At 35.6% G+C, this 19,964-nt stretch overlaps 1 protein-coding gene and 1 pseudogene across 13 annotated transcripts in view; one reads left to right on the forward strand and one right to left on the reverse strand.

Annotated features, from left to right (window-relative positions):
- Window positions 1-19,964, forward strand: part of Qtman (queuosine-tRNA mannosyltransferase) — a 384,758-nt gene that overhangs the window by 143,224 nt on the left and 221,570 nt on the right. The gene's annotated exons all lie outside the window — the stretch shown is intronic.
- On the reverse strand, window positions 12,773-15,503 carry LOC147005929 (centromere protein C pseudogene; annotated as a pseudogene).

Genomic DNA, 19,964 nt, shown 5'->3' on the forward strand with positions numbered 1-19,964 from the left:
GTTCTATCCAGGAAATTGTCTCATGTACCATTGCATCCAAGGCTACCTACTCTCTCGCTGTCTATTCAACATAACACTTGAATCTCTAGCCAGGCCCATAAGAAAACTAATTAGATCAATGGGATACAAATTCGAAAGGAAGTCAAAGTTTCAATATTTGTGGATGATATGATAGTATACATAAGCAACCACAAAAATTCTACCAGAGAACTCCTACAGTTGGTAAACACCTTCAGCTAAGTGACTGGATACAAATTAACTCAACGGAATCGGTAGCCCTCCCTTATGCAAATGATATACTGGCCAAGAAAGAAATTGGGGAAACAACACCCTTTACAATAGCTATGAATAATATAAAATATCATGGTGTAACTCTACTAAGCAAGTGAACCATCTTTATGACGAGAACTTAAACTTGATTTTCAAGTCCCTAAAGAAAGAAATTGAAGAAGATAACAGAAGATGGAAAGTTTTCCCATGCTCATGGATAGATAGTAAAGGCCATCTATAAATGCAATACAATCCCCATCCAAATTTCAACGTAATGTTTTATAGACCTTGAAAGAGCAATTCTCAACTTCATGTGGAAAAAATAATAAATCCAGGATAGCCAAAACAATCCTGAATAATAAAAGAACCTAGGGAAGATTCTCTGACCTCAGGTTACAGAAAAATAGTGATAAAAAGTGCATTGTGTTGGTACAGAAACAGGCTGGTTGATCAATGGAATCGAATCTAAGACTGAGAAATAATCCCACACACCTAAGGACACTTGATTTTTGATAAAGAAGCCAAAACCATACAACTGGAAAAAGAAAACATCCTCAACAAACGGTGCTGGACTAACTGTATGCCAAGAATGAAAATAGATCCATATTTATCACCCTGCACAAAACTCAAGTCCAAGTGGATCAAGGACCATACTCTAAAACTCATAGAAGAGAAAGTGGGAAATACCCTTGAACACAGTCTGTTTTCTAGGCTTGTCATGGCTTCAGCTACTTGGTAGCTTTTCTAGCTTCTAGTAAACCAATGTCTCAAAGCATCTGAAAACCACTGAGAAATTTCAACACTGACTTTTACCCATTGCTTTGGTACTGTTCTGGCAAACACAGATAGTCTGTGTGCCATTTGAGCAAATCGATCAATTTGTATGCTATTTTCTACAACTAACTCTGTACATCTGTATCCTGATCTTATGATACATATGATAAATGATCAGTTTGTAAATTTTTGTCCTAACACTAAAACTAAAAGCAAAACAAAAATCAAGTAAGGCAACCTTCCCTTTTTGTGCTTTAGTTTACATAGATCTTTCCTTGGCTTGGAGAGAAAAATGGCTGACTACCAGGAAGTCTGAAATTATCTCTTCCTATTTGCATCAAGAAAATAGCCAATTTTATTTTTAAAAATTGTTTTATTATCAGACCTAGATTTATTTTCTAAATACTAAAACATCTCAGTAGATACAAAAAATGTAGTTGATGCGTTTTTATCTTATCATTTATTTATAAGGTAATATATTATATACAGTATTTAAGTAATAGGAACAAATATTTTAATTCTGAAAGAATAATCTTCAAATTTCTTATTGATGGATATCATCCATATTTATTAAGCAGTAGCCAAACACAATACATATTTGCTAGTATGCATGGCTATTTGTGCATCTGTAACAATATAATTAAACTACTGTCTTCCCACTCTTGTACGCTGTAATGTATCTAAATTGTATAACTAAAATTGAGCTATTTGTTTATTTTTGTGTGTATGTCTGTGAGTGCAGGCACATGTGTGTCACAGTGAACATACACATGTCAGAGGACAACTGATGAAGGCTGATCAGGATAGTGATCTGTGAGTATAGCAGCATGGTGGCTGGAGCCATTTTATTATTATGTGCCTTTAGCAGAAGAGTTGTAGTTGATTTTTTTTCCCCTTAGTCCATGGCCTATCTATTCTCAAGTTCTTGGCCACCCAAGTAGTAAAAGTTTCAGACGTTAGCTCTTGGAACTGTGTTCTCTCTGATTTCCAAACAGCTTTACTATTAGAATACATTTAGTAAGATGTGGACATAGGAGGTTATCTACACTAGTTCAAAAGTAACTTCTGTCTAAACTATCTTTCTAGTGTGCCCGATGGAAAAGTCACGAGAACCACCAATTATACTTTATTAGGGGATCCACATCTGTTTGCTTTTAAAACGACCACTGAGTGTTGGACAGACCCCCCCCCCCCCCGTCAGTGACTGTGAAATAGTACGAAAACAGATTACTTGTATTCTTACGTACTCTTAGTAATGCTATTAGTTAGCAATTAGATTTGTTGTAATTATTAAGGTTTCTGAATCTTCGTTTTCTTGTCACTTAAAATGGGATGGGGTTAATATTCTCTTCACTTTTGGTGTTACTGTGAAGATGAACTAACTCAAATGAGATAAAGTATCCAAGAATCCTAGCAGAGCAGCACACTGTTGTCTCGTAAGTGCTCCAATTTCACACCTCTTTCCTCTCCCCACAACCTTATTCCCTCTTTTTACATCCCCTTCTACCAGTGGGGACAGCATGGGTATGCTCATACAGCTGGTGCACAGGTGTGCAGTGCCACTCTCTGCTTAGTAGTTCTGTACTGTCCAGTACCACACAGTTTCTCACAGATTATATCACTCTAGTTTCAAATGAACATTCAAGAGGTAAGGAAAAGTGATACTGCTAAGGAGGAGCTTTTCAGTCAAGTGTCTTATGCAGTAATCCAAGGGGATAGTTTCTCATTCTTAGATGCACACAGTAGCTTTCTCCATTAAAAATGTCCTTTATGTGGATGAGTATTGTGTGCATGTATGTTCACCATGTGAGTGCTTGGAACAGTGCTTCAAACAGTTGGTTTGAAATGCCGTGTATACTAGGACTTAAACCTAGGCCCTCTGAGAGAACGACAAGTACTCTAACTAACCACTGTGTTATACATCCTTCCCCAGCTATCCATGATACATAAACATAGAGCTTCCACAGTTTCTCAGCATCCTAGCGTAAGTACTTGTGGTGAGGGAGCAAGTGCTTTATTGAAGTTCCTGGAGCATTCCAGCTTGTATGCAAATGAAATAATATATTCAAAAGGCTTTGCAAAATAATTTAAAGCCATAAGCAAACATAAAGTTGAATATTTTTTAATTATTTAGATACAGTTTCATAATAATTATAGTTTCTTTGATGATAACTAGAAACTAGAAAATAGTCACTTCCATAAAAGGAAGTAAAACCTTTCTGAACCATTTATTTTGCTTTAGTTGTTGTGTTAGTTTCATTCAAAAAAAGCCTTTAACAGAAAATTCTTTGCTTCTCCTGAGGACTTTGTTGAAGAATTCCTAAGTGTATTATCTCACCTTAGTTTTTGTTAGAGGAATTTATTTTATTAACACATGATGAATATGACAGTCTAGCTATTATATTACTATAGCACAGCGTGAGATAATGTTTCTTTTTAAAAGCCGTCTAAATGTAGTCTTTCCAATAATTGTTAACAATCTTATGAAATTCTGTTAGAAATACATGGATTTTGTGCCATACCTGGATGTGAGGAGAGAAATGTTGGCTTATGTAAGAATTCTGTATATTGTATGTTCAGCTTAATCCACCTCCTTCACATCCTCCAATGTAAAGTACTTGCACAGGTGTTATTAATAAAAAGTAATAATAAAAACTCTTCTATTTTAAATAAGGATGCTATTCTCCCAGCTTTGAAGCTTGCACATACTCTCTAACTTATCCCAGCTTTTGCTCATCTGGTCTTTAAATGGCTCCTTTCATGTGGTTGGCCCACGAGCCGTGCGTACTGCCGTTCAATCACGCCACTGTACATTGCCATCATGAGGGTGGTTTGCATGATTTGCATTTCCTGTGCTGTTTGAGCTTCAATGAGCTCCAAGCACCACGTAGAAGAAACCACTGCCAAATAATGCAATGATTTTAGTCAAACCAGATGAGCTTGTACTGAAGTCAGGCTACCAAGTCAATTGGGGGTTGGGAGGTGTTGTCAGGATATCCTGTTTAAAAAGTGTAGTTCAAGATGTCCACACATGCAAGATGTAAGTTCTTGAACAAGTTTGGTCCTGCAGTGGAAGCGAGTTACTTTTGGGATATGAAACTGAGGATTTGACTTAACTATGTGTACAGTATTCTTAGAAAATCCAGTTTTAAATTTTAGTTCTAAATGCTGGCAATGTAAATTTTTTTTATTGTGACAATAATAGATTTTAGTGATATTAATTTCCCAACTATAAATTATGAAATTATTTGTAATTGAATTATACACATTGATAACTTGTCCCCTTGTCCTTCAACAGAAGACCACTTACATTGTATTAAAACATGATCAATAAAAGCTGACCAAAAGTAGTACAAAATGGCATAGTAATGGGCCTATGAAAAGCTCCTAATGTGGGGAAGAAAAAGAAAACATTCGTCAGTACTAGTCTTCATGAAAAACATAGACAGATGGGAAGGCAGACCTATATGATGCCATAAATAGACGAATATTCATCTTGTAAGGATTTCAAACAAATGTTGAAAGAGTCATTGAAATCTTAAAAGCATATCATGTGCTTATAAATATAGTGTATTTATTCTGTTCACCTGATACCTAACCTCTAAATTGTTATTAAAATATTTTATCAATATTAAAAACATATACTAAACTTATTCATAGTTCAGCAATACTTAGATGAATTTCACTATTAGCTGTGAATATTTTTTTCTTAGGCATTTAGGACTCAGATATTGTGTTAATAGTGCTTATAAGAACGATTTCTGTAGAAATCTTGTTAACTGTTGATTGATAATAGTGTCAAAGATTTCCTATTCTCTGTTTATACAATTGAAGACTATTTATGCTCATAAAAATATACTTGACAAAATAACTTTGAATTTTTCAGTTCCTTTGATTACCTTTTAGTGACGGACCGACCAGTGCTTCTTCATTCATGTTGTATAGATAGTGTACTGGTGAAGCTTTTAAGTGACAGGAATTTATTGTAAATTAAAGCAGTATGAAATACTCATGACTCCATCTACTCTAATGTGCTTTTTACATGTTGCATGCATTACATAAAATTCTAAGAACTATTTTTATTTGTGATGGATGCTGGTCTATTTAAGGGCCAGCTTTAAATTTTATCTATATTTTGTTTGATAATTTTCAATTTAAATATAAAACTATCCTCAAAATGGTTTTTACCTGATGCTTAGTTTAGCTCTGTTGGATTGTTATTACATTATCTGCCATGGAAATCTTTCTCTAGGTAGTAATTCCATTCAGTCTGAAAAAGTGATATTTGTTTCCCTAACTTGTCTCATGTTCAGATTGGTGTGTGCAGTGATGATAGTTTTACAGTAATGGCATAAATATTACATAGCTGTTCAAAGTATTGTTGTATTAGGTGACCTAGTGTTTAGAACATGTCATCAAAACAAACAGTTCTCACCTCAAAGAAATAAAAGTCTTCATTTATTGTGGAGCAAAGTGTGAGCAACTGTGGCCTGGGAATGTGCATGTCAGTCACCCCAAGCAGAATGATCGAACAAAGAAGCAGGGTTTTTGAAGGGTTTTTTTTTGTTTTTTTGGGGTTTTTTTTGGGGGGGTTGTTTTGTTTTGTTTTATAGAAGCAGAACAAATAATGTTATATAAATGAAAGCATTTTTAAAAAGCTATTGTCAGAAACAGACATGCAGCCCTAGTTGTGCAGAGGAGGCAGTCACAACACAATGGGAAGGCGCTGCTGCATGCCCCAGGTGCCATCCGATGCCATTCCTAGATACTGAGTTTGTGGATGCTAATGGTCCATTGAGATAATAAAGGTATGGATTTGTTAATCACAGGAGGCTAGGCCCAACACAGATCTAGACATGGAATTACTATTTAAGGGGCTAAAACTAACCCAAGTTAAATTATAATTAGGCCTTAGACTTGCAAGGTTCCAACCTCTCTGCATCTCTGCAGTTTTATTGGGTCAGTCAGTCTTTGCAAACACAGCTTCTTCCCAAGTATTTACAGTTACAAACATTACCTTAAATTTTAATGATTTGTGTTTTGTGCAGATATATTTGAGAATAAGTAATATTGGAACAATTTTGAATATTTTCTTGGTTACTGCAATGATATTCTTGACTGTAAACTTTATTACATCTGTTATTAACTAAAACCCAAGCAGCTTTGTATACCTGTGAGTGATTTTTTTTATTAAGTTATTTGAAGTATCAAGACCCATTTCTAATCCAGATCTTTTGAGGTAGGCAGGCCCATCTTTAATCTGGGCATGACTTCTGCTGGCAGCCTATGTAAAGGTCATGGAAGTAGGAAGCTTTCTCTCTGCCTGTTTGTTCTCACTGGCAAGTCTATTCCTTCTCTAGCATTCAAACCTGCTTCTTCCAGATTTTGGCATATTCTGAAGACCAGCTCAGATAGCTAGCCTTGTGGTCTGAACAACTACTGAGTGTTTGACCCTTTAATTCAGTTGTTATTTCATTAGCTGGGCAACAGCCTGTAAGCCTTTAATAAATACCCATTATATATTCATTATATAAGCTCTATTTCTCTAGGAAACCCTGTTTAATACACTGACTTCATTTGTTAGAAAGTATTCTTTAATCTAAAAATTATATTTTTAGTTTCTTAATACCATTGGGAGAAAGAAACCCATTTTTTCATTACTTGTCTTTAATTTATTAAACATTTGTACAATGAAGTTTACGCATAGAGTATGAACACCACTGGCATACAATTTTTCTGACCTGACAACATAATCTGTATTCCTGTTGCATTCCTAGCAAATGTGTTTATAAAGATTCCAGCAATAATAGTCTTATGACTAAATAAGAAACAGAACTAAAGTTATGAGCCAAACAGATACATATCAGTTTCCTTGAGTTTAATCTGATTAAAATATGGATCTCAAAATCATTAAATAGAATGTCATGTTAGAGAGGCAATGTGTGATAAATATAGTTCGTGACAGGAAGCTGTTATTAGATAAGCATTACTGGTGACTCTGTTATGGAAATTTCCTTGTAATTTAGTTAGGGTTCCCCTATGTTCCACTCAGTACATCACTGTACTTTTGTTCTTTAATATCAAATAGATAGTTTTCTGTTAAATGTAAGGTAATTTTCCCACTTCTAAATATCTCACACTGTATTGTCATCACTAATCTAACAAGTCATGCAGGAACTAGCTCTTTATTTCAACTAGGAAAACTAATGTGCAACATAAAAGAACTCATACTGTTTGTTACATAATAGGTTCTATGACATTAGAGCTAAACCTGCCTCACCTCTCACAAGAATAGCTGTCTTCCTTCCCTCCTCTGTTTTTAAAGGAGATGGATGTCTATTTGGTTAAACCCCAGATAACTGAAACCTACCTAAGCGTGGCAACTATGTGAAGTAAAACACCTCAAGAATTTCACATCTAACTTTATTACCATCACAGCATCTTCAATGTTTACTTTGAAGAAATACACAAGGACCATTGACCAATGTGACTTGTTTGTATGTAGCCAATGTCTGGACAAATCTCTACCTTAATTATTTTTAAGATTAGAAGCAATATTTGGAAATAATATTTGTAAAAGACACTAAGATTATTTGGCTGACTTTCTTCTTTTTTTCTCAATTTTGTTTGGTTTTGCTTTTTCTTTTTTTTTTAATATTTATTTATTTATTATATGTGAGTACACTGTAGCTGTCTTCAGACACTCCAGAAGAGAGCATTAGATTTCATTACAGATGGTTATGATCCACCATGTGGTTGCTGGGATTTGAACTCAGGACCTTTGGAAGAGCAGTCAGCCCTCTTAACTGCTGAGCCATCTCACCAGCCCCCTTGGCTGACTTTCATTAATGAAACATTTTAGCACATCAGAAAGGTTTCATTCTGCTCTTAGAAGCACTTTCCTCAAAACATGGTTTTCATTTAAAATGTCATCATTGTGGAAGAAAACATCAACTAAATCATTTATCCCCTCCTCTCTTAAAAGAATAAAAACTAGGACTGAAAGGGGGGGCAGCTGGTGCACTGCTGACTTTCCTTAAGGAGCTCTTCCCTGCTCCATCGTGAGGTACTGGTGCTTGAAAGACTTTATTTTGTTTCTCAGGTCCTTCAGGTGGTTTTTATTTTTAGAGGAATAAATCCACTGAGCAATACACCTAACTTCATGATCCTCTAAGCAGACACTGGAAATTAAATTTTGTGAATAAGAAGTTCTTCGGAAATCAGTTTTCTTCTTGGCCCAAAATTATTTTTAAGCACATAATGTAAGCAGATTATGCCACCGCTACCCCAACCCCATATACACACCTGTGTGTAAATTCCAGCAAAAGCATTGAGGTTCTTATCCTTAAAACGAGTCATTTTCTAAGATGTAGCTAAGGAGAAGTAGCTTTTGTTTACCTGTGTCCTACGTTCTGAAGGTTGTTCTTGTATAGTGGGTCTGAGGCTCTTTCCAAGTCTTTATTAGTATTCTCCTTTGCCTCCACCTTATGAAGATGTTGAAATACAGGTTCCTCACCCACATAGCCACACAGCACAGAGCTAGTTGTGTTTCTACTGTTAGCTACCTTTAGAAATATTCAGCTTAATTATTTTTGCATATGTTATGGTAAAATGTATTTAAATATGGTAAAATATATTAAAAAAATGAAGGTCAGAAAGAAAATATTGGAGGCTTTGCTGTAGTATGTATACAACTTTATAGTAAAACCATGTGTTTTATAAGAGGAGTAATTCATACTAAAAATGCCACCAATATCTTACAAAGAAGTTTCAGTGTATTATTTATAGTTCATGCTAGAAAGTCTGATAATAATAGTACTTTTTTCATTCTTACTCATTTTATACTTCTGATACCTTTTCAATCACTGACAAGATACCTAAGGGACTTAACTCAGCTTGTTAGGAGGAAAGAATTATTTTAGCTCACAATTTTCGACCTTTCAGTCTATGATCAATTGAGCTGTTGCTTTGGCCCATGTGTTGAAATAGTATTTGTCTTGGTGGAGCACATGACTAAGGAGGTTGTTCACCTCAAGCAGAAAGCAAAGGAACAAGAAAAAGCCTAACGTCCTGTTGTCCAGCACAGTGGTATGCCCCATTCACCACTTTGTTTCACTAAAGTTCCACCATTTCCCCACATTACCGTAAGCTGGTGAAAAAAGCCTTCAACAATGGCTCTTTGGGGTTTATCCATCTATGGAATTACTACATAACAGTGCTGGTGAATATTTCACAACCCCTGAGTCAGCAAAGCCTAATTTTAATTTGCTAGCATGTGGAAAGGTATCAAGGAAAATTATTTTATTCAAGCCCAGGCCACTTTTAAATGGTAGAAACAAAAGTAAGAATTTTATTTTATATTCTTTGCATCACGTTATCAACAAAAGAGTATTTTGTTTTATGTGAAAACGAGGAGATTGTTTTACTCAGAAGTTACATAGCAACTCTCCCCTATATTGGAACAACTAAAAAAAAGTTCTTGCTTCTAATGTGACTTTAACTTAGTAGGCTCTGATTTGAACTCATGTACTGTAGCTGTTTGAAGGTGGTCTGAAGGCCTGTGTTTATGTTTCTCTGTTATTCTAATTTTCATATTCAAAAGCCTGTTTTGAACACTAAAATAACAAGGTATTTGGGGGGAGGGGGATAAAATAGTTAACTTCTCTGCATTCATTTTCTGGACTCCTTTATAACGAGTTCCTGACCCTGAAATTGTAGTATGCTCTTTAATAGCATATGCTGCAAAGCAAATCGGGGCTTAGGCTTTTCTTGTCAAGGTGTGGGGGAGAGGCTCTGATTTGAAGGGAGCTCAAGTGTACAGGGTATTGAACACACATTTTATATGTAAAGATGTCAGTATTCTAGGGATGGAGTATGGACTAACAAACCACAGAGCTTCAGCTGTGTGTCTAGAAGTAGAGAACAGACTGGGGACAGTAATCTAGAAGATGGTATTTTCAAGATCATAGGGATAGTGCTTTTCATTTAAGTAATCTCAGGCTACTTACTATGCCTAACAAACTCTGAATATCTCTGATCTCAATTGATGCTGATAATGTGAAGTATGAAGCATGAGAAATACTTATAGATTATTTTCAGAAAGTTGTGATTTTCCCAAGTGGCACTGCCCTGAAATTACCAGTCCTGCCATGCCTGGGCCTGGACCTAAACTCCCTCTGTCACAGACAGATCTTAAACTCAGGAATCTACTTGCCTTTGTAATCACAAAAAAACTTTGCTAGGTAGGATCTTTCCCTCTTGATCACCACTCCCTAAATCTTGTTATCACCATTCTGACGAGCTAGCTCACAGTGCAGCTGCCTCTGTTCTTTTAGATCTGTGAAACTCCCTATACAATGCATTTTACATTCTTATATTTTGCATAGTTAATAATAATATTTTGAATAGTTGAGAAATTAAAAATTCTTGAATTTATGTTTTCAGAGTTCTTTCCCACAGCTTTAAAGGATGCCCTGAAGGTCTCGGCATTTATCATTTTGCTAAGATATTAGCCTCACACTCTCATATACCTGACTAATACTGTCTGTAATTATCATGGATGAGAAACATGAAGATACACACACACACACACACACACACACACACAGGGCTTATACCTACTGTAACTATTGGCATTCTTGAAGGCCTATGCCTTGCTAGTTCTCTTCCATGCCATGTCAAGCCATATCAGCAGGACTTGCCAACTTCCTTCTTCCCAAATAGAAATAAAAATAAGAATAAAAGAAACCAGTATAATAAAAAATATTCAATCAAAGCAAACTGAGACAAAAAGCATCTATAAAAATTCTATTGAGTTACTTTTGTTTTGGGCAATGATTCCTAAGCATAGAACTTGCCCTGAAGTATATTTAAAATACCCAGTGAAACACTTTTGGAAAAAAATGACTTTTCCTTTGATAGTGGATATTAGTTGTAGGTAGCTTCATAATCAGGGAAGGAGGCCCACATCTATTAGAACATTTGTGTAGCTACTAGAAAATTTAAAAGAGTATGTTTTATTTTTATTACTGATATACCAGATATCCATAAGGACTACCCTCTGAGGAAATTTTTTCTTACAGTACTTTAGGTTATTAGTGTTTTTTTATGTATGGATCCTTAGTATTTTTAACATTGAGGCATTTGGATCATTTGAAATTTATTTTGTTATGTGCTGGTGTATGTCAGCCTTTTACCTTCTGTAGATTCCTTCAAGTTGGCTCAATATCATTCATTGGGGCTTTCATCTTTCTTTTGATAACTTAATGATTTATTTATTGTTTGGTTTGATTTTCTAGGGCAATTTTTTTTCTTCTTAATTTTTTAATGTTCTTTAACAATATTTTAGATTGTTTTCCTCCTATGTTAAACAGGTTTTGTTTTCCTTCGCTCTATTAACAACCTTCTCCTTGAGTTTGTAAACTCTGTAGTCCCCTCCATTGTTAACCTTGATAATTACACTGTTTAGATAAGCAAAGCATGTGTTTGCTTTCTGAGGACTAAGGACTGAGTCGGCAAGCACCCTACCACAGGGCTATTCCCCAACCTACTACTTTCTTTCTGCTTTGAGACAATTTCACTCTGCTGTACAGGCTGACTTTGAACTCAGTCTGTGTAGCCCCAGCAGACTTTGAACTTGTAATTCTCCTGAGCAACTAAGTTAAAGGTCTGCATTACCAGATAGCCTGTGTTAGATCTGTGTAATGAACAGAAATTAAATTAATGTTTTCTCATTTCTTTGACTTTTCTGTTTTCTTTACCATCTTATTTTAATTAATAACATTCAACCTTCATGCTTTTGCCTGTATACTATTTAAACATGTATATAGTCCATTGGTTGAAAACAGTATCCAGACACTCTAGCAGTTACGACCAAGAAAGTAGGTAATTCTATTTCTTCTCCAAAATTTATGTGGCTTTTTCCACTGGAGTCATATTATGCCAATGTAGACAAAGCAAGTATGTTTTAGTTTCTGTTTGCTACCCTAATGCCCATATTGGATGTGTTTTTTCATTTGTGGTTACAGGTATTTGTTGGAAAATATCAACTTCTAAACAAAAAGAAGTTACAGGAGCTGGATTTACCTTTCTATGCCAATCCAACCAAAAATGGACAAGATAGTATGAATGTGATGTTATGTTGCAGAAAGATAGAAAAACTCGGCCTTCAGCATGATGAAACAAATGATCTACTCAGAATTTGATATTCCATGAGATCACCACTCAGAAATGAAAGGGAAGCACAGCCCTTTGCCCTTTTGAGCAAGAGAGAAAATAAGACCCATAGAGAAGAGGAAACTGGAAACTTCATTGGGCCTTATAAAGCATTGTCTATGTGCCTTCCTTTTTCCACCTCCCTTTAAACCTTTGATTTTTAGCTTTGTTCATGATCATTGTTTGTTTCATTTCATTTTATTTGTTTTTTTTTCTCTTTCTTTCTTTCTTTCTTTCTTTTTTTTTTTTTTTTTTTTGAGACAGGGTTTTACTGTGTCGACCTGGCTGGTCTCAAACTCACAAGAGCCTCTTGCTTCAGCCTCCTAACTGCTGGGATTAAAAGTTTTCACCACCATACCCTACTTATTGTTCAAGATCTTAAGAGAGGACAGAGTTGAGAACTTTCTGTTTAAGTCCTCTAAATTTCAGGTGATTATCTAAACATTTATGTGTTTATACATTACCTATAGGTAATGGCAATTACATTTCTTTTTTTTACATTCAAGAGGTTTTTAATGTTGTAGTGATTACCTGAAGGAACATAGAATGAATCCCCAGTAGTTATCTTATAAGGTGTTTCATGTAATATACATAAAAGGTCACCAAAGTTAACAAAAAAACAATATATCTTGGTCAACATGCTGTTTTCCTTTCTCTCCATAGGGTCCTAAAACCAATTTTCCAGTAGAAAAAAATATTGTATCCAATGTTTTAAAAACTTTCAAACCATGTTGCTCAACAAAAAAGCAGTATGTATCTTGTGGTCTTATAAGATCCATGGGGACAATCTTTCTTGTTTCTGGGTCCTTTGCCAATGTTGTCAGAAAGGGATCTCCCAGAGGTATATCCAGAGGCAACCCCATCTTAGTCTTTTCACGGGTATCGAGATGGGTCTGTTTCTTGGTAACTTTTTTGTTGACTTTGCCAAGGTTTCTTTGTGCCTTTATTTTGATGGGTACTGAAGCTGGGAATACTATTTCAAGCACAAGTTGTCCCGACGAACTTTCTTGATAATCTACCCGTTTCCCCCGCCAATACTCCAGAGGTTTCAAACGTATTCTATTAGATCGATGAACATTTGGTGAGTTGGAGGGCAGTACTATTTTGTGATGTAATTTTTTTTATCTGGTACCATATTAGAACTTCTTGTTTTAAAATGCAAACTCGTCTGGTCCTGTTCATCACCCATCTCAGAATTACTGCTTCCTGGCATTTCATAATTCTTGAACCTGGAAGGTCCACTTTCTTCCCACACTGAACATTTAGACACTTGCGAATTTGAAGCAGACTCCATTTGTGTCTTGCTTATATATTCCTCAGTATGAGACTTTAAATGAACATTCTGTAATGTTGTAACATTATTTTTATGCTTACAGCCTCTTTTAGGTCGAGAAATATCAAGGCTCTTCTGAGTTGGGTCTGCCTCAATGTTTTTCAGTGGCTTCCTCTGGGAACGAGAAGTGTCATCATGGCCACTAACAGTTCCTCCAGAACCCTTTACATTTAAAGACTTCTGTACTCTTGAGCTCATCTCTGTCTTCTTTTTGATGGACCAGGTTTCTTCCCAGTACTCTTAGATACATGATTTCTCTTAGTCTGTTTTTTTCTATTGGGATATACCACTCACTGATGAGTCATTTTCTTGTGAAGAATTTCCATCAACAGAACTTTCATCTGATTTTACATTCCACCAGACAGATGGATGCTGAGAAATTCTATAATCTCTCCTGGAAGTCAAAGTTACTTCTTTGGGAAAAAAATTTGTTCTTGGACCCACCAGAAAAACATTTCTTTCCAGATTTTCCCTTATTGGTTTGGGTGCTATTTTATTTTATTTATTTTTTTGTTATTTTCAAGAGCTGGCTTATGTTTCTTGGGACTAGGCTCATTCCTCACCTCTTCACAGTCCTTCATATTTCTTTTTGAATTGATTTGTAACTTGTCTTGGCCAGTGTTTGACATATTGCTATTTTCACAGTTACTGTGACCCTTACTGAGCTCTTAAGCTTCTTTAGGCTTAGACACTCTCCTCTGGTTCTGTTTTGTAGTCCTTTCCCATGCGGGTGGTTTTTTGGCAGTCTCAGATTGCATTTTATTTTCTGGAGACCTACAATCATTTTCCAAATCATCTGTCCAACTAGTTCCCAGGTTTTCTTCAACAGAGAGCTGAGCTTCCTCTGTTGGGTGAGCCTTATCAGACTGTGTTTCTTACAAAAGTTGCTGCAGATAAACTATGAGATTTCTCTCTTGACTTCTTACCTTGAAGCAGTGCAGTGTTTTTAGGAGATTGCTTGAGGGGGCTCAAATGCCTGTCTTTCCTTGGTATCATCACCCAAAGTCAACTTGAAAAACTTCTATCTGACCCATCAATAATAATAAATTCATCTCCTAATAATTTCATGTCACTTGGAGGAGGCGGAGAAGATGGAACTGCTGCTGTGTGCCTGACCACAGAACTGGATTTACTTTCCTCTTGACAGTCTCTAAAAACAACTCTGAAAAATTCTTCTTAGCACGTGATCGGACTTCAGAACTCAGATCGTCTCTTTTCTGAGTGATTTCTGATGATGTCCCTTCTTGACCCTCGGATAAGTTATCCTCTACTTGTAACACACTGTTCTCTGTTTCTGCTGTGCTCAAAGTAACTTTATCTTCAAAGTTTAACCTTTTCCTGGTTTTAAAAGAATGTTTGTATTTGAATCCTGCCCATCTACTGGACTCCTTGAGACAGAAGCCACTCTCTTTTGGCCAGCAGATGAAATAGCTTTCTGTAGCACCAACATGTTTGCATCCAGGCGAACCACAGGGGAGCCAACAGATAAGTCCAACTCATCAGACACACCATGGTGAACTTCGTTAGCCTGAACTGATCCACCAGCGGCTTCACCTGGCTGGCTCTGCAGAGGCTTGCAGAGAAGCTTCTCCCGTCCCTGTAGGACACTGGAACTGGTTTTGAATGTGACGCTGGGCACTTTTTGCTTGATGTTTGACTATAATTGGCTGTCTTTTTTTGTGTTGAAGAAGTCAATGACTCTGTAAAATCATCAAGAAATGAAGTCTTACTCTGATCTTCAAAACAATCTTGTAAGATTTCCAGCATGTTCTGGCCGTCCTTTGTATGAATGTTGGGTGCTCTGGAAGGCCGGCAAAATCTTCTGGGGTAGCTCTTTAGATGATCCAGATGGAATGAGGCCATGGTTCCGGCCCACTAGGTCAAACGTAGGCCTGAGAGGGAAATCCAAGCTGGCCAGGGTTCCAGGAGGGTTAGAGTTAGATTGCGTACAGAGGCGTCCCCAGAGCTGCGGGACCCGCACTTAACACTCGGCAATTACATTTCAAATCTGAATAATTTTATCTGCTTCCCTTCTCTTTTATTCAGTAACTTTTCAAAATGGTAATGAGTTTCCTGAGTTGAGCTTTTTAAGAAATCCTTTATCTAGACAGTACTTTCTAAGTGACATATTTAATTGAGAATACTATACTAAAATATTTAAATCATTTAAAATTTAATACTTCAAATTAAAATAGCTTAAATTAAATTTCAATAGTTTAAATTATTTAAATTAGCAATGTATATTTTTAAATTTTAAATATAGCTATGTTTTAGTCACATGAATATTTTTATTTTGCTGGGGTAGGTCTCAGTTCATGTTCTTATTAGGATACCTGTAGAATAAATAGGTCATACCTATGCATTTCATTCCATAAGTTTTTATCATCTTTATTTTATGTGTATACATGAAAAACTTTGAAAAATTGGGAGGACACATACCATTATAAATTATAGAGTATATTATTGAGAATCCTGCTATCTTTAATTTTCTCCCCACAGGGGAGACTTTTGGGGACACAGTGTTCCTGTCTAGCCCAGGCCAGTGTGCCCTCACACAGTGACCTGGACCCATTCAACCAAAAGCCTATTGAGTGCTACCATTATAGGTCTCTTTTATCATGTCTTGGCTTGTATGTAATTTTTAATCTTAGTGCATCATTTATTATCTTAATTTTTAAAATTCCCACTAATATGACTATTTTATAATTCATGTTTGTATTTTGGCAAATTGCAAATTTTAAATATTTGCAATTTTACTATTTCAGCCAAATGCCTTTGTTCCATAAGTCATTTGGGTGCTTATTTGTTAAATTCAACCTTGGATCATTTGATGCCCCTTTTATTACCATGGTAAATTCCATTATTGTTCTATTGATCTGAGTTGCTATCATTTTTTTCTGTCTTGATGTAAAAATTCCAGAAAATACTGTATTAAGAAGTATTTTATCCAAATATAGAAATGTCCAGAAGTCTTCTTCTATTTATTGACTCTTAACATTAAATTTCTGATTTTCCCTTGCCGAAAAGTGGTTTTGTTTGTTTTTTCATTAGGAATTGGTATGTAAACATTTTGCCTCTTTGTGGGCTCTTCTTTCCCCCACCTTTTATTTCTGCAGGTTTCACCCCCTATCACTAGATAGGAGAGAAAGGAGAGAGGGGAGACGTAGGAATCCTTGAATCTAATTTCTTTCTTCTTCTTTCTTCTTTGAGCAGGACTAACAAACTGCACCCAACCCCCCTGAACCACCACCAACCCTAACTCAACCTATTATGGCTCTAGCATTCATAGTCCCACTGAAAATATTCCCAGAATTCCAAATGTTACAAAATTCAAGAAACTATCTGCATCTGGCAAACCCATGGCTTTGTTACATCATGAAGCAAATTGTAGTCAGCTGCTGGGAAGCAGCTCTTTATCCCCACACCTGGGGTTAAAATGAAAACATTCTTAAACTTAAGTGTTTTTTAAAGAAAACAAAATTTTATAATTCTCACAGCAATGTGCCTTTCCCATTTTCTGTGTTTGAGCAGTGTTATTTTGATACTAGTGACATCAAGAAAATTAGAAGTTTTTGTAAATGCTAGATAGACTTTTTCAACAGCTGTTAATGTGAAAGTTACGAATATTAGAAACACCAGACATCATCAGTTGAGACTTCTGCATATGGTAGGTAATTAAAAGTTTCACCTAGAACAGCTTGAAACTTTGAGCTAAGGTTCATCTTTCTTCATAGAAGTGACTCAAACTCAATATTGAGGGAAAGAAAGAGATGGGATCCACAAGAAGGAGTGGCCATATAGTGATAGCTTTTAGTTATCTACATAGGTGGCATTGACACTTTACCTGACAATCTGCATAGATTAGCACATATTGCTATTAAGTTAATTTGTACAGTGACTATTATGTTTATTTTCAAGATGAAGACCCTGGTCCTGAAATTTTTGAGTGACTTACATATTTTTTATAAATATTAAATTGAGGTGTTGTTATTTAATCAGTCTTTGCAGGACCAGAGATGCTATTGTTGAACACCACTTGCTATCTCCCATGCTCTCATACAATTTTAGATGTAGTTGGATAGGTGAAATTGAGGATAACGGCAATACTGGAAGCTCCTGAAGAGCAGCCAGAGACATTTTCTATTAATGTGACTGTAAAGTTGTTAAGATGTTTTTGGAAGCTGGGCGGTGGTAGCACACACCTTTAATCCCAGCACTTGAGAGGCAGAGGCAGGCAGATTTCTAAGTTCGAGGCCAGCCTGGTCTACAGAGTGAGTTCCAGGACAGCCAGGGCTATACAGAGAAACCCTGTCTCGAAAAACCAAAAAAAAAAAAAAAAAAGATGTTCTTGGAAATCATTTTGTAGAAGTATGTTGTATCAAGAAACTCAGTATTCATATTTACATATTTATCCTAAAGAATGCAGGAAAATTATTTCCTGTGAGTTCTTTACATTTGTATTTCTGCATGCATTTAGTTCTAAACGCTTGCCAAAGAAGTTTGAGTAACAAACAGCATTCCAGTATGAGAGAGTGCTTTTTGAGGTCAGGTACCTACTTTAGTTACTATTCAGTATAAGACAGATCCTTGAATAAGAGTTGTACACCTTTGTTTGTAGCTCACTGTAAAGGATTTGGGTTTCCTATGTAGAGTTCCTCAGCTATGATGTAAACTCACATCCTAGGCACATTTCCTCTCAGCCCCTGCATGCTATATGGCCCTCAGAGGACCTGCAAAACGGACCTGAGTTTGAGACTCATGCTGCTTTGTCTGTGGGAAAGCAGTTTATCACCCATGGCACTATCTGGGACACTGATGGACTAAATTATTTGTTTGTAAGTATGTTAATAGCTAAGAACATTCATCATTTTTAATAAATGAATAATTAGAATTATCAATAAAACATGTAAGAAATTGAAAATATTTCAATCATAAATTTTATAAATCATAAAATTTTCATATAGTAGAATATTAATTAATTTTATAGCCCTTAAAATAATGACATTAGACATTTAAAGACATGGTTATATACTCAAAATGTTAAGACAAAATTATATTATTAAAATGATATATATATATAGTATAATATAATGTAAATGCATTTTATAATATATGATTATATGTTGCAAAAGAAGAGTAAGTTATATAAAGTGTAAAAAATTAATTGAAAATCAGTTCCCTTAAGATATAGAATTATAAGTGATATTACCTCTTTTAGTTGTCGATTATTTTTCACTTAAAAATACATTCCTTTAAATCTAAAAAAAAATTATTCTATGTGCATAGTTGTTTTGCATGCACATGTTTTTGCACCTTGTCTGTGTCTTCTGAAGAGTCCAGAAGATCCCCAGGAACTATGAGCTAACACATGGGTGCTGGGAACCAAACCCACATCTTTTGGAAATGGATATGAGCTATCAGCTGCTACTTCTTTGTCATCCGTGTTGCCATGCTTCCTGCCATGATGCTCTTATACTCTAACCTACTTACACTATCAACCTAAAAGCAACTTTGCTTCCATAGTGTCTTGGTGATGTTGTCTCATCACAGCAATGCAAGTGTCACAAACACATAGATAAATGAAGACCTGTACAGAAGCTGTATCTCCAAATAACAAAGAGAAGAAATTCCTAACCTCGTGATGTTTACTCCATCATAAACATTGTAAATACTTGCTGAGAGAAGAAAAGTGGCTTGAATAAGAAAGACAAGATGGACCAGCAAACTCTCCAGTTGTACACATTCAGTGCAGGAACCAAAGACAGCCAAAGTAAAAAGTCTGCAGTCCCACAAATAAACAGAAGTCATGTAATAATAATGGCCTCTAACATAAAGTATGTTAAACATCTTACAAAGAATTAAAAGAAAAAACAAACTAGTCAAATGGTTCAAAGAGGATAAAGACAGAGATCAGTGAAGTAAGGAAGTCAATCCAAGACGTGAAAATAAAGTTTGAAATGTTTAAGTAAATTCAATGAGTAATTCAATTCAAAAAGCTTGAGATGATGCTGTAAATGAAAAACCAGTAACATCTCAGTGGAAAGCCTCGCAACAGAATGAATCATTTCAAAAACAGCTAGTCAGGGGTAGAATACAAACTAAAGTAACTGGATCATACAGTAAATTTCAAAGACAAATTTCAAAAAATTGAATAGCCCACAAGGGTTTTTGGGACACTATGAAAATCTTTAACCTCTGAAATATGGGCATATTACTTGGAGTAGTTAATTATGCCAAAGATATAGAAAATGTCTTTAGTAAAATACAGGAAAATGTCCCAAAGGCTGAGAAAGATTTGACTAGCAGGGTTCATGTGGCCTCCATACCTCCAAGTAGCCAACAGTAGAAAAACTGTTCATATATTATAGTTAAA

Source organism: Mus caroli, unplaced genomic scaffold, assembly GCF_978045245.1.
Source record: "Mus caroli unplaced genomic scaffold, Mus_caroli_1 scaffold_2, whole genome shotgun sequence".
NCBI lineage: Eukaryota > Metazoa > Chordata > Mammalia > Rodentia > Muridae > Mus > Mus caroli.